Here is a 12,392-nt window from a genome sequence, read left to right as displayed (position 1 = left end):
TGGTTTTGCCTCTCTAGAGAACCCAGCCTAAGACAATCCTTTTAACATATTTAAAATGTGTTTTTTTTTTTTTTTTTTTAGAGATTTCGTTCTTGCATTTTTATCCATCCTTAACACCCCTGCTTTTTAATTTGGGTATTTATACTGTTAACATTTAGTGTGGTTATCTATATAGTCAGGTTTAAATTTATCATCTTGCCTCTTATGCATGTGGAAACTATGCAATGAATAAGCAAGACCAAAGAAGAATTGATGCCTTTGAATTATGGTGTTGATGAAGAATATTGAATATACCATGGGCTGCCAAAAGAATGAACAAATTTGTCTTGGAAGAAGTACAGCCAGGATGCTCCTTAGAAGCAAAGATTGTGAGACTTTGTCTCACATACTTTGGACATGTTATCAGGAGAGATCAGTCCCTGGAGAAGAATATCATGGTTGGTAAAGTACAGGGTCAACTAAAAAGAGGAACACCTTCAACAAGATAGATTGACACAGTGGCTGCAACAATGGGCTCAAGCATGATGATGATTATGAGGATGACACAGGACTGGACAGTGTTTTGTTCTGTTGTACATAGGGTCACTCAGAGTTGAAACCAACTTGACGGCACCTAACAACATTTATTTTCTATTCTGTCTGTTCTTTTTTTCTCCTGCCTTCTTTCAGATTAGGAGCTTTGGTGGCACAGTTGGTAAAGTGCTCAGCTGTTAAACAAAAAGTTGGCAGTTCAAATCCACTAGCTGCTCCATGGGAGAAAGATGTAGTATTCTACTTCTGTAAAGATTTATAGCCTTGGAAACCCTGTGAGGCAATTCTACTCTGTCCTATAGGGGTACTATGAGTCAGAATCAGCTCAGCAGTAGTGGGTTTGGTTTTAGTTTTTTGTCTTTTGGATTACTTGAATACTTTTTTATTCCAGTTCACCCCACCACCACTTTTTTTTTTATTTACAGCTTATAATAGGCATTTTTAATTTATTTTATTCTACCTTTATTCTTCCTTCAAGTGATATTATACTACTTCACATGTAAGAGCCATAAACAGTATACTTTCATTTCTCTCCTCCCAATCTTTGTGCTATTGTTATCCTACGTTTGTTCTAAGTGTTCAAAACTCCACCCTGCATTGTTATGAATTTGTTTAAATAGTCAACTATCTTTTAAAATGAATCAAAAGCAAGAAAAAAATATTATATATATGTATATATATATCCATGACATTGCCATTTCCAGTACTCTTCAGATTCATGTTTGCATTTGATATCAACTTCTTTCTGTCTGAAGGACTTCCTTTAGTATAGTTTGTAGTTTGGGTTGCAGGTGATAATATTTTTCAGCCTGAATATGTCTGGAAAAAATTTTATTTCATTTTTTTTTCACCTTCACATTTGAGATGTATTTTGCTGAGTATAGAACTCTTGGTTGACCTTTTTTTTTTCTTTCTTTCAGTACTTTAAAGATGTCACTTCATTGTCTTCACACTTGCATTGTTTCAATGAGAAACCTGTTATCTCTGTTCCTTTGTATGTAACATATTTTTTCCTCTGTCTACTTTTAAGGTTTTCTTTTTATCACTTGCTTTGAGTGATTTGATAATGAGCTGTGTTGGTGTTTTTTTGTTGTTGTTTTTTTCTTGTTTATAGTCGTTTATAGGGGATGTAAGACAGTGATATCTTACTTTTACTATCCCTTCTGTTTTGTGGTCTTCCCCAACACGTTTTATTTGCAGGATCAGATTTTAGTTTAAAGTGACTAGGCCAATTCATACTTTAAAGCTTATTTCTGAATTCATTCTGAAATTGTATTTTACTGTGGCTAGTGCTGCACTCCGCTGCTAACTGAAAGATTGGCAGTTTGAACCCATCCAGCAGCTCTGTGGGAGAAAGACCTGGCATGTGCTCCCATAAGGATTACAGCCGAGCAAACCCTGTGGAGCAGTTCTCTCCTGTCACAGGGGGTCGACATGAGTCGGAATTTACTCAACGGCACTCAACAACAATGCAAGCTGCTTCATGCCTGTTAGATATAAATGGTAAAACTATAAAGCAATATTTAGAATTCTGACCAGAAGGCCTATATAAGATTGTTGATCACAGGGTTTTTAAAAATGTATATATTTAACAGGATACAGTGATTTATGAGAGACTTTCAGAAGAGTCTTTGTTTGTGGAGGAGACATTAACTCATCTGGAATATTTTGCCACAGAAGGTAGGTGAAAATCTAGTTCCCTCTGGAAGTGTTGTTCTTAAATGTTGACATCGTAACCCTGAATGCATTGCCAGGCACACAGGCAGGCAAGGGGGATGACTTTGTATGTGTAGCTTTGTAATGCCTTCTGTTTGCATAAAGATAAATGGCTCCTCAAACTCTGCTGAGACATAATTATTACAAGTAGTCCCCCCTTATCCACGGTTTCACTTTCCGAGGTTTCAATTTTTTTTTTAATTGAAACAAGTAAATCAGACAATTACAAGAGTTAGCAGAACCTTCTCTGACTACTCTTCAGGTATGACAGGGTGACATCTTTCAGTAAAGGCACCTGGCTCTTGGAGGGGCATAGAAAGCTGTGTTGGCTGGCCTGCTGCTCCTGACCCTTTCCACAGGGGCAGCAGTTTGTCAGTCACATTCAGTTGTCGAGAAAGTATAACATTCAGCAAGCTAGCAGGCTGGGCTTCCCTTAGTTAAGTAGTACTGTTTGGCACTCTTCAGGGCAGCACTTCCTCCCAGCTTCAGATCACCAGCTGGGGAGAAAAAGGACCAAAGACACACATTTCATTTTAGAAACACATTTACACATAAACCTGATGCTACACAATCAAGATCATCCAAAAAGGCTTCTCTTTTTTTTTTTGGTGGGGTGCTGGGGGAGTGCTCTCTCATCTCCTGGTTAACATTCACATTAGAAAAACCCCTGTCAGAAAAGGAAAAGAAAATTGCCTTTTTATCTTTATCTAGACATACAGTCAGACATTCATAGCCCAGGGACTACCTGTATTTCCACAAAGAGAAGTTGGGGTTTCGTTCTCGTTCTTACTCTTCTCAAGCTACACCATTTGAGCAATAAAAACCATGTGTAAGTGCTGGCTATGAGGCCCCAGCAGCCTCCCCTCTCCCTCTTACTGGGCAAAGGAGTTTCAACATGCATCAACACCGCCATCTACTGTTTCACCTGCGTGACGTATGGAGCAGGCTTGGAGGGTGACCAGGGGCCAGGTGGGGGTCCAGGGGCTACTGCTGCAAGGCCTGCCTCTTGCAGTAGTTGCTGTAGGCCTCCTCGAACATGGCTTCAGAGGGGAACTGGGCCTTCAGCAGTCCTACTTTGTCCTATGTGGTCACTATGAGTGGGAATCAACTTGACAGAAATGGTTATTAAGTGCCATACACTATTCTCAGCTTCTGGGACATCACTGAACAAAATACAGAAAACTCATGCTCTCATGGAATTTACTAGTAAATATAATGCCAGGTGGTGATAAGTGCTGTAAAGAAAAATGAAGCAGGAGAAGGGGACTAGAGAGTGGTGGCCTCAATGCCACCTTATTTAGGGTGATAAAATGGCATTGAGGCAGAGACTGAAGAAAGTGAAGGGGAGAGCCATATGGCTATCTGGAAAGTATTCAAGGTAAAAGGTAGAGCAGTAAAAGGTAAGAGTCTGGGAGCAAGATGTCACTGTTAGCAAGGGAGAGAAGGGCAGAAGAAACATCAACAAGGTAGCCAGGGGCAAATCAGGGAGGGCCTTGAAGGACTTCACATTCACACAACCTCTAAAATACTTTTGGATTTTATTTTCAAATGCCTCTCTTGTCCCTGGTCACTGGCAGCATGACCAGGAGATACCACATTCTTTCTTGCAGGTCTGAGAACTCTCTGTATTGCTTATACTGATTTAACTGAGGATGACTACGAAGAATGGCTAAAGGGGTATAAAGAAGCCAGTACAGTTTTAGAAGACAGAAGTAAAAGACTAGAAGAATGTTATGATACTATTGAAAAGGTAACATACCCCATACGTACATAAGTGAAGAAAATCTATCCTTCAATGTTTTTGTATGCTGATATGGTTTTTAAAACACAGTTAAATTTTGTTTTTTTCCTTCAAAAGTGTAAATCTGTCCTATCACACTGAAAATTCATGAAATATGTCCTTACAAAAGATTCAAAGTATTTCTTCCTCTTCTGAGTCTAATCATTTCAACCTTGTTATCCTTTTTATAATAACTTTTTCCATATCAAAAGAACATGTTCATTATTAAAAAAAAAAAAAAGCTAGAGTAACAGATGATACTCACCAGTAATGCTGTGCTAATGACTAACATCAGGTGTATAAGCTTCCAGTCTCCTTCTTTATATGTGTGCTGTATATGTAGTGTTCCACTGTGTGTGTTTATCTCTCTCCCTGTCTCTCTCTCACACACACATACAACACAATATTTTCCAATAAAAATTAGCTCATGCTTGTATATTGTTTGGCACATGAATTTTCCTCTTAAAAAATTGGGAACATTTTTCCATTTCATTGAGTATTCTTATATATTAGCTTCTTTGAATACTCCAGGGTGTTCCATTGTATGGATGAGTAATTTGTCATTGTGCTTGCTATCCTGTGGTAGTTATTTTTCCTGTGGGAATCTCATACACCCTGGGTGCTCTGGAGGGTAACTGAATTTGCTTCAGCTGGGACCTCCGGGGTTTCACAGATCCCAGGCCAATTTTTATGCTAGTTTCTTGACTTGGAACTCTTTTGTCATTTGGCTGCATGAATTCTGCATCTCATTCCTGCAGGCCCTTGACCAGAACAAGTTTAGATAGGGCTGGTTTATTGAGCTTATTGGCCCTAGGTCCTTTTCAAAACCATAAATTAGAAGATTTGGAATCTAACCTAGCTTCATGCCAAATGCATCAACTCTCAACAGTCTCCTTCATGGGTGATTATTCAGCCTCTGCTGACAAATCACGGTGAAGGGAGTTTAACTGGTTTATGTAATCCACCTCTTGTGTTTCCATTTTGGAACCTTCATTGGTCCTTTCCCAGCTGTAGCAATGTGGCCATACCTTGCTCCCATACGCTGAAAGGAAATCTGGGCAGTTGAAAAGTGGTTTCTGGAGCTTAAAAGACTATGCAAGCATTACTATGGTGATTATTTTTGAATTAACTGGCTATACTATGTTAAGAAATACAGAAATGGTCATTCCTACCCTTACCCAGAATGAAAGAAATGAAAATTCTTCTAAGAGTGATTTCCTAAAGAAAAATGCTCAAGACATAAAGAAAGTCTCTGGCCTCAAGAACTAGGAAGGGAGTTAGAAAATATCTCACTATAACGGAAAAGAAGAACCACAACAGTATGCATGGAATTGTCTGTAAGAGCTATGGAATTGTCTGTAAGAGCCACTTTCACAGAACAATTGATCCTGCACTCTTTCGTGTCAGATTACAATATCTACCTACCAGACTACAGAAACTACCATAGAACAGCAGCTAGAATTGTGGAAATTAGAACAAGCTGTAAGGCAGGTGATAAGACAATCTAACTTTCCTTGGTGAGGACAAAGATGTTCTAAGCCTAGAAAACTACACAAAAAGCACTTAGAAGGTCTGAGGATTAATGTAATCAGTTTTAGACACTAACACAGCACTTTCACACTATTTAACAAACTACTGAATTGGAAATATTACCATCTTAACAATATGAATCTTCTAAACTATGAACATTAAATGTTTTTCCATTTATTTATATCTTTTTTAACTTCTTTCAACAATGTTTTGTAGTTTTTGGAGTATAAATTTTGCACTTCTTTTATAAAATTGTTTCCAGTCCTTTTTTTCTTTCTAATGCTGTTCTGAATGGAATTGTTTACTTAATTTCATTTCAAATTGTATAGAAATTGACTTATTTTTGTGTATCAATCTTGTATTCTGCAACCTTGCCAAACTTGTTTTTTAGTGGATTCCTTGAGATTTTTTATGTACAAAATCATGTCATCTGTGAACAAAGATACTTTTACTTTCCCAATCTGAATGTCTTTTCTTTCTCTCTTTTGCCTAGTTGCCCTGGCTAGAACCTCCAGTACAAGGTTGAATAGAAGCGAGGAGAGCAGATAGTCCTTGTCTTGTTCCTGATCTTAGAGGGACAGCATCCAGTTTTTCACCATGAAGTATGATGTTAGCCATGAATTTTTGGTAGATTCCCTTTGTCAGGCTGAGGGAGTTCTCTTCTATTCCTAGTTTGTTGAGTGTTTTTATCATGAAAGGGTGTTGAATTTTGTCAAATGCTTTTTCTGTGTCTATTGAGAAAATTGTGTGATTTTTGTTTTTTATCCTGTTGGCATGATGTATTACATTAACTGATTTGTGGATGTCAAAATAATATTGTATTCTTGGGATAAATTCCATTTGATTATGGTATATACTTCTTTATATTATGCTGTTGGATTCAATTTGCCAGGATCTGGGTGAGGATTTTTGCATCCATAATCAAATGAAATATTGGTCTGTCATTTTATTTTCATGTGATGTTTTTGTCTTTTTTTTTTTTGGTACCAGGATAATACTGGCTTCATAAAATCAATTGGGTGGTATATACCCTTCTCTTCTATTTTTTGGGAAGGTTTGTGAAGAATTGGCATCGATTTTCTTTAAATGTTTGGTAGAATTCAGCAATGAAGCCATAGGGGCCTGGTATTTTCTTCATGGGTAGATTTTTATTACTAGTTCAATCTCTTGGTTTTTTATAGTTCTATGCAGATTTTTCTATTTCTTTTGAGTCAGTTTTTATAGTTCGTGTCTTTCTGGAATTTTTACACTTCTTTTTGATGACCTAATTTGTTGGGATGCAATTGTTCATAATACACCTTATAATTCCTCTAATTTCTGTAAGGTAAATAGTAATGTGCTTTCATTCTTGATTTTAGTAATTTGAATTTTTCTCTCTTTTTTCCTCTTTGTCAGACCAACTAAAGTTTTGTCAATTTTTTAAGAAATATTTTGAAAGAACATACTTTTGATTTTAATTGTTCTCTATTGTTTTTCTATTCTTGATTTTCATTCATTTCTGTTCTAATCTTTACTATTTCCTCTTTCATCTTGCTTTAGCTTTAATATACTCTTCATTTTACAGTGCCTGAAAGTGCAAGGTTAGACTATTGACGTGAGATTTTTTTCTTATTCTAATAAAGGTACTTACAGCTGTAAATTTCCCTCAAATCACTGCTTTAGCTTCATCTCGTAAGTTTTAGTACATCATGTCTTTATTTTAATTTATATCTGAGTATTTTCTATTTTTCCTGGTGATTTATTTTTTGACCCATTCGTTGTTTAGGAATGTTTTCTGTTAATTTCACATATTCGTGAATTAAAAAAATTTTTTTTTCTGTTATTGAGTTATACTCTCATTTCATGATGGCAGAGAACATGCTTTATATCCTTTCCATACTTTTATACTTATTGAGATTAGTTCTATGGTCTAGCATGCGATCTACCCTGGTCAATGTTTTATGTGAAGCTGAGAAGAATGTGTACTCTGCTGTTGTTGGATGAAGTGTTCTATAGATGTCTGTCAGGTCTAGTTGGTTCATAGTGTTATTTAAGTTTACATTTTCCTTGTTGATTTTGTGTCTAGTTGTTCTGTCCATTACAGAAAGTGGATAGTGTATTCTCCAACTATTATTGTTGAATTATTTCTTTCTTTCTTCGGTTATGTCAGCTTTTGCTTACCATATTTTAAGGCTCTGTTGTTAGGTGCATATATGTTTATAACTGTTATATTTTCCTTTAAGGATTGTCCGTTTTATCATTAAGAAGTGTCCCTCTATGTCATTTTATTTTGTTTTAAAGTCTGCTTTGTCTGATATTAGTATAGTCTGCTTGACTATGTGCTGTGTGCATGATCTCTCTTTTTTCATTCTTTCCTTTTCAATCTATTTGTATCTTTGAATCTAAAGTGTGTCTCCTGTAGAAAGCACATAGTTTGATCTTTTTCGTTAGTTTGTTTTTATTTTAATTTTTCTCCAGTCTGACAGTCTCTGCTTCTTGATTGGATTGTTTAACACATGTACATTTAATGTTATTGTTTATATAGTTGAATTTATATCTGCTATTCTACTTTTTCATTTTCTATATGTCTCATGTCTTTTTTGCTTCTCTTTCCCCTCTATTGCCTTCTTTTGCATCAAGGGAATATTTTCTAGTGTAAAATTTTCATTCCTTTAGTGATTTTTTTCACTATATATTTTTAATAGCTACTCTAACAACAACAACAAAGCAATCACTAATAAAAATTTTATTTTTTTTTTTATTAGTGATTGCTTTGTTGTTGTTGTTAGGAGCCACTGAATCAATTTCTACTCACAGCAACTCCATGTGGTAGAATAAACTGCCTCATAGGGTTTTCTAGGCTATAATCATTATGGGAGCAGATTTCCGGGTCTTTCTTCTGCTGGGGGGTTCTAACCACCAATCTTTCAGTTAACAGCTGAGTGCTTAACTGTTGCATCAGCAGTGCTCTTCATTGATTGTTCTCGGGATCACTATATACAGCTAACTTATCAGAATCTACTTCAGATCTATACTAGCTTAAAGCCAGCAAGCTATAGAAACCTTACTCCCATATAGCTCTATTCCCTCTTCCCCCTTTTTGTGCTCTTGTTGTTATATATATTATATCTATGTATTTTACAAACTCAACAATACACTGTCATAATTATTGCTTTTATAATTTTATGTCTTGTAAAGAAGCTGAGAGAAGAAAGAGCAAGTATGTATTTATTGAGCCTGTTATGTAACCTTTTTATTTACCATTTCTGGTTCTTTTCTCTTGTTGATTTGAGTTACCATTTGGTGTTTTTTCTTTACTCGTGTACAGCTTTACTCCCATCACCTTCTTTGTGCAATCATTGTCAAATATATTAAATGTTTCTGTATGTAATAGATCCCTAGGTGGTGCAAAAGATTTGCCGTCAACTACTAACATAAAGTTTGGCTGTTTGAACTCACTCAGCAGTGCTATGGAAGAAAGGCCTGGCAATTTGCTCTGTAAAGATTACAGCCAAGAAAACCCTAAAATCAGTTCTACCCTATAACACATGGGGTCACCATGAGTCAGAATTGATTCCATGGCAACTAGCTTTCTCATTTCAAGAACTATGTTTGTTTCAATGATACCAATTAGCTCATTATTCTTAATTTCAGGGACTTATTAGCAATATATTGACAGCAATATAAATAACATTTTTTAAGTTTTAAATGAGGACTGAAAAGTTCACATTTAGCAAAGACCTCAAAGCAGTACAAGAATAAAACTTCTAAGAAATAAAAACAAGTTTGGTTTGGTTTTTCACTATATGTTACAGGCTCGATAATATAATTATACATTATGTACTGTTTTAGTCAAGTGCATTTTAAATCAGTTAGGAGAAGAAATATGTCGGAATCAACTGGATGGCAGTGGGTTTTGGGACATCTTTACTGGTGTTCTCTGTTTTGGGTATGGATTTGAATTACCACCTGGGGTCATTTGCTATCAGCTTGAAGAATTTCCTTTAGTATTTCTGGTATGGTGGGTCTGCTAGCAAAAAATTCTTTCAGTTTTTGTTTATCTTGGAATCCCTCTATTTTGCCTATGTTTATGAAAGAGTGAAATCGCTCTCCCTCAAGTTTTTCTGGATATAAGGATTTTGTCTGATTGCTTTGTTCTTTCAGAAGTGAAGTATGTCATCCCTTTGCCTTCTGGCCTCCATTGTTTCTGATGAAAAGTTAGAGCTTATTCATATTGGAGTTCCCTTATATGTGACAATTATTTTTCTCTTCTCAAGGTTTTGTGTTTTCTCTTTGTCTTTCAGCATTTTATTATGGTGTGTCTGGGCATGGCTCTTTGTGTTGCTCCTACCTGGAGTTTGTTGACCTCCTTGGATGTGTAGATTGTTGTCTGTAAAGCAAATTTGGAAGATCAGCCTTTTTTTTTTTTTGAATTTTTTTTTTCTTCTTCTCTCTGTCCCCTCTCCTTTTTATATTTCTATTACATATACATTGGTGTAATTAGTGGTGTCCCACACTTCTCTGAGGCTGTGCTTGTTTTTCTTTACTATTTTTCTCTCTGCATTATGTCCTTGCATAAATTCTGTCAATCTATCTTCAAGGCTGCTGATCCTTTCTTTTGCAAATTAAAATCTACTATTGGGCATCTCTACCATTTTTTTTTTTTTAATCTCAGTTGTTGGACTTTTCTACTCCAGTATTTCCATTTGGCTTTTTTTAAAAAATAATTTCTTTATCTTTACCTTGGCATAACTTCCTTTACTTCTTTTAGCACAGGTTCTTCAGTATCCGAGATATTACAATGGCTGCTTTGAGGTCTTTGTTAAGTCTGACATCTGGCCCTTCTCACAGGCAGTTTTTTGTTTGTTTTATGCCTTTTTTTTTTTTTTTTCTGCTAATTGGTCATACTTTCCTGTTTTTTTGCATGTCTCATTTTTTTGCTGTTGAAAATTGGACATTTCAGATTATTACATATTGTAGCAACTCTGGATATTAATCCCCTCCTCCACTCAGAGGTTTGTTGTTTGCTTGTTTATTTGTTTAGTGACTTTGGTGGTCTATTTTAGCAAAATATCTCTCCCTCATAGTATGAAGACTTTTTGCCACTACTCAGAGAGTTCAACCTTAGTCAAACACACAGTCATCCTGGTATGACAAATGGCAGGGTTTTCTTTGACTGTCTCTTTCTCTGATCTCCTTATTAAGCTGTCTCTTCTCATGTAACACCCAACTCTTAGGCTCAATTAGTGAATTGCTGACTGATTAATATATCATTTTTTGACAGTTTCCTCAGATAAAAATTGCCCCACTGTCTGATCCAATTAAATTTGGGCCTCTTCGTAGGGGTGACTGTTGAGGCCGGTTTTTAGGCTTGTCCTGACACCAGGAAGGTTCTTCTTAGCCATCTCTTTTCCTAGTTCTCTCTAGTAAATAAGCTGGCCTATGTTTTAGTTTGTTCTCTCATGGAGCTATCAGCTCCTCTTAGTTGCTTACCAAAAACCAAACTCCATTGTTTTCAACAGTGTCCTTTGGCTTGAACTTCCTTCCCCACACTCTATTTCAGATAAAGTCAGTTACCTTGTGGGAACTCTCTGTTGGTTTATCTGGCTTAATTTTACCTCTGAGAAAAATTTCTGAGCCAATACTTTAGAGCTTGGGGTTGGATACAGTGGCCTGTTTATCTTGGAGTGGCACCTGGCTTTGTGAGCAGGGCCTCTGTTAGTGTGTGAGTGAACCAGGGTAAGGGCAGTCAGGACCCCAGTATTCTTAGCCTCCTGTGATTGAGGTAGTGCCTCCTTCCTGTAAGTGGGGACTAAGTAAAAGACGGGAGTCCCCAGCCACTTCACTGCATTTGCCTGAAATTTTACGTCTGTTACATGGAACTTATATGAATGAGAAATGCTAATGGCTTGCCCCTTGCATGAAGCATCCCTCGACTGAGGGTGTGGGAAGAAGCCCCATCTTCTTGGCTGCACCTGCCTGGATTGGAGCTTTTGTTAAACTGACCTGGAAGTAAGGAAAAAAGGGACTGTATTGTGACTCAAGTGCCATGGACTCTTACTGTTCTTACCAAGATTTAGTAGATTTTCTTAAATAAATATTTCTTCATGCTGTGTGCCTTTGGGAACATTTCCCATGACTTTAAATGTTATCATATTTTAAAAATAATTTTCAACAGCTATGGGTGTTTTGCTGGGAATGTGTCCACAGAACTACTCATGCACCATCCTGGAAGTGGATCTCTTAAATATTTTTTTTTCACCTTGTAGCCCAGTTTTTATTCCTGCTTTCTCTTTTTCTCACCCAAAACATCTTCTATGGTATCCACAATATATTATTAATTTAAATCAAAAGCAAATTACCAAACAGAACTTATGTTATCATCCCTTTTTGTGGACTAAAAATAATGTGGGTATATATCATATATATATTTAACAGCTTTATAGAGATAAAATTAACCTACTACGTAATTTATCTATTTAAAGTGTATAATTAGTTTTTAGTGTATTCACAGAATTGTACAACCATCACAGCAATAAATTTTAGAACATTTTCTTATCTGAAAATGAGGTCTTGTACCCTTTAGCTATCACCTTCCCCATCTTTCCATCCACCGAAGCCCTAAAAAAAAAAAAAAAAAAACTACTAATTTCCTTTCTGTGTCTATAAATGTCTTCTGTACATTTCATATAAATGGAATCATAATATGTGGTCTTTTGTGACTGCATTTTTTCATTTAGTATAGCGTTTTCAAGGTTTATTCATGTTGTAGCGTGTATCAGTATTTCATTCCTTTTTGTAGTTGAATAATATTCCATTGTGCCACATTTTATTTATCCATTCATGAGTTGATAAA

General features: G+C 36.1%; 1 long non-coding RNA gene across 1 annotated transcript in view; it reads left to right on the top strand.

The window, feature by feature from the left end:
- Positions 1 to 2,174, top strand: part of LOC126066538 (uncharacterized) — a 34,150-nt gene extending 31,976 nt beyond the window's left edge. The window contains exon 3 of the long non-coding RNA XR_007515123.1: positions 2,127 to 2,174. This is a non-coding gene — a long non-coding RNA (uncharacterized LOC126066538). The remainder of the gene's footprint in view (positions 1 to 2,126) is intronic.
- The last annotated feature ends 10,218 nt before the right edge of the window (positions 2,175 to 12,392 follow it).

The sequence above is a fragment of the Elephas maximus genome, chromosome 23 (genome assembly GCF_024166365.1).
Source record: "Elephas maximus indicus isolate mEleMax1 chromosome 23, mEleMax1 primary haplotype, whole genome shotgun sequence".
In the NCBI taxonomy this organism is placed as follows: Eukaryota; Metazoa; Chordata; class Mammalia; order Proboscidea; family Elephantidae; genus Elephas; species Elephas maximus.
Note: the sequence above shows the minus strand (reverse complement) of the source record. Positions and strands in the feature narration are given on the sequence as shown.